Consider the following 3,519-nt stretch of genomic DNA (forward strand, 5'->3'; position numbering starts at 1 on the left):
AAGAAAAGAAGAAGAACAAGAAGAAGAACAAGAAGAAGAACAAGAAGAAGAGAAGAAGAAGAAGAAGAAGAAGGAAGAAGAAGAAGAAGAAGAAGAGAAGAAGAAGAAAGAAGAAGAAGAAGAAGAAGAAGAAGAACAAGAACAAGAACAAGAAAAAGAAGAACAAGAAGAAGAACAAGAAAAAAAAAAGAAAAAGAAGAAAAAGAAGAATAAGATGAGGGATGGGAGGAGGAGGAGGAGAAGGATGGGACGAGGAAGAGATGGGGAAGAATGTAAAAGAAGAATAAAAATAAAGAAAAAGAAGAAGTACTACTACTACTACCAATATGTCTTTTATCTTCCATTATAGTCTGGAAAGTTCTGTTCCCTGACGCTGACCTTTGCTTATCAATTAGATCACCCCCCTGGGGCACCCTATCCTCTACCCACGCCACGCTAACATTTCATTCATACTGCAACAAGATATGAAGTGAATAGAAAGCTCTCACCTGCCAGGCGGAGTTGTCGTACCAATAAGGTCGCAGGTTCAAACCCCACCACCGCCGCGAAAAATTTTTATTCTCTATTGTCTTCTGGCACTTTTCTATTCACTTCATATCTTGTTGTTACCAACATAAGTGCCTGCTCCACTCACTTTTCTGAATTAAAAAAATTCACCCCATACACCGGAGCATACTCAATGTCTCAATCGTTTCTATGTTATATGTTTGTGTTGAGAATATTGGCTATTAAGCTTAACTGCTGGTCAAAATTATTCGCGATGGTGGTGTACGAACGAATCGGCGGTCTCAAGAAGTGGGTGAGAGAGGGATCTAGTAATGACTTTGAGTTTGAAACGAATATTTTTGTGTTCGTGGATAGCTCACACGGTAGAGCCACGCTCTCACCTGCCAGGCGGAGTTGTCGTACCAATAAGGTCGCAGGTTCAAACCCCACCACCGCCGCGAAAAATTTTTATTCTCTATTGTCTTCTGGCACTTTTCTATTCACTTCATATCTTGTTGTTACCAACATAAGTGCCTGCTCCACTCACTTTTCTGAATTAAAAAAATTCACCCCATACACCGGAGCATACTCAATGTCTCAATCGTTTCTATGTTATATGTTTGTGTTGAGAATATTGGCTATTAAGCTTAACTGCTGGTCAAAATTATTCGCGATGGTGGTGTACGAACGAATCGGCGGTCTCAAGAAGTGGGTGAGAGAGGGATCTAGTAATGACTTTGAGTTTGAAACGAATATTTTTGTGTTCGTGGATAGCTCACACGGTAGAGCCACGCTCTCACCTGCCAGGCGGAGTTGTCGTACCAATAAGGTCGCAGGTTCAAACCCCACCACCGCCGCGAAAAATTTTTATTCTCTATTGTCTTCTGGCACTTTTCTATTCACTTCATATCTTGTTGTTACCAACATAAGTGCCTGCTCCACTCACTTTTCTGAATTAAAAAATTCACCCCATACACCGGAGCATACTCAATGTCTCAATTGTTTCTATGTTATATGTTTGTGTTGAGAATATTGGCTATTAAGCTTAACTGCTGGTCAAAATTATTCGCGATGGTGGTGTACGAACGAATCGGCGGTCTCAAGAAGTGGGTGAGAGAGGGATCTAGTAATGACTTTGAGTTTGAAACGAATATTTTTGTGTTCGTGGATAGCTCACACGGTAGAGCCACGCTCTCACCTGCCAGGCGGAGTTGTCGTACCAATAAGGTCGCAGGTTCAAACCCCACCACCGCCGCGAAAAAAAAAATTTTTATTCTCTATTGTCTTCTGGCACTTTTCTATTCACTTCATATCTTGTTGTTACCAACATAAGTGCCTGCTCCACTCACTTTTCTGAATTAAAAAAATTCATACTGCAACCACCATTGAGTACAGACGATACAAGTTATTTTTCATTATATTTTATTTGTTTTCCACGTTTATTTGTGTATTGTTGTGCTGACGAAGGGTTTGTACCCGAAACGTCCATTGTCTGTTTTGTTCCCATACGAAGCCTTTCCATTTTCACTCTTTCGTTTATATAAATCTTTATCATTTATCCAATCATTGTCAAATTAATTGTTAAGCAATAATTATTAAAATATCATGTCCTTACCCTACAACTCTTTCCCCGGTAAACTGAGCCAAGAGAAAGAAAGAAAGAGAGAGAGAGAGAGGGGGGGGGGAGAGAGAGAGAGAGAGAGAGGGAGAGAAAGAGATAGAGAGAGAGAGAGAGAGAGAGAGAGAGAGAGAGAGAGAGAGAGAGAGAAAAGAAGAGAGAGAGAGAGAGAGAGAGAGAGAGAGAGAGAGAGAGAGAGAGAGAGAGAGAGAGAGAGAGAGAGAAATATAATTCCTACCTCGTGATGAAGTCTCCGTTACGAATCCAATCCTTTGAAGAATACACGGTCCAATCCGGTCTCTTGATTCCGTCCTGTAGTGAATTTTTGAAAAACGTAATTCTTGTTAATATTTTGAATTTGTATATAAATAGATTATTGAAGAAATTATGTTTTGAAAGAAATGCAGTCTCACCACCTAATATAATTAACATTAACTTAGATGTTTTTTTGTTGTTTGTTTTTTACCTCAACAGTTAACCTCTCGAATATGAATTATCTCCATGAATCTTTTCACTTTCATAAATACTTCATGTTGATTAATGCTGAAGGCAATCTAAGGTAGCATATCGGTATTTACTATTTCAGTTTGTAAAATTCAAACATTATTTTTTTTAAAATCACGATAAAAAGATTAAATGTCTTACCTGTAGAGGATGTCGACTCCCTTGAAATTTCGTTGTCTTCCTGGGTGGTCCATCTGAAACTCAAACAATTAATAGTGATTAGACGCTGGTGGTGGGATAATGTTGGAGTCCAAGAAAATGACGAACGAAACTGAAAAAAGCCCCTGAAAACTTACCATTCTAGATGAAATCTTAATAAATGAATCCGGTCCTGTCCTCCGTCGTCTTCCAACTTCTGTGAACTCTGAAATGATCTAGAAAGTGGTGATTAGTCATGGGAATAATACAAATACAAATAATTATAATACAATACATATAAAAACTCGACGGTACCGTCAAAAAGGGGTGTTGATTAGTAAAAATACAAAACATAGGCCTATAAGTTAGTAAGAAAATGAGATTACGGTTTCCCAACCTCACCAAGCCGAGAATCGCCGCAAAATGAAGATAAAATTTCGCGGGGTGTGTAGATGTGATTTGTTTTAATGAAAATGTAAACAACTCATGGAGCGGTGGATACAGATGGCCTTAATTCTCTAAAGACGCGGTTACATTATCAGGCTGAAGCCGTGTCATTTATATGTTAAAAGTATTGACCACAATAACGATCTTCAATACCTTCGTGCTGGCATGATCAATGATTTCGAGGTCACAAAAAGAAAAAAAAATGACATCAAAAAGTAAAGACATGACAGGGCAATTTTCTACACGAGTTTAAGAATAACAAGCGTGCTTTTAAGTTTAAACCCGATTAAGTTCTCCATATGACGTAAATATTACATTATCAGATT

At 38.4% G+C, this 3,519-nt stretch overlaps 1 long non-coding RNA gene across 2 annotated transcripts in view; it reads right to left on the reverse strand.

The window, feature by feature from the left end:
- LOC144971990 (uncharacterized) overlaps positions 1-3,289 on the reverse strand; it is a 7,236-nt gene extending 3,947 nt beyond the window's left edge. The window contains exons 1-3 of one of the 2 annotated variants that reach the window (XR_013645217.1): positions 2,905-3,289; positions 2,750-2,802; positions 2,343-2,416 (exon numbers count right to left, since the gene is read on the reverse strand). This is a non-coding gene — a long non-coding RNA (uncharacterized LOC144971990). Of the gene's footprint in view, positions 1-2,342; positions 2,417-2,749; positions 2,861-2,904 lie in introns of those variants that run through there. The other variant, XR_013645218.1, reaches the window with a different exon arrangement.
- Positions 3,290-3,519: the final 230 nt, after the last annotated feature.

This window comes from Berghia stephanieae, chromosome 4, assembly GCF_034508935.2.
Source record: "Berghia stephanieae isolate SIO BIC M18660-M18661 chromosome 4, UCSD_Bste_1.3, whole genome shotgun sequence".
Taxonomy (NCBI): Eukaryota; Metazoa; Mollusca; class Gastropoda; order Nudibranchia; family Aeolidiidae; genus Berghia; species Berghia stephanieae.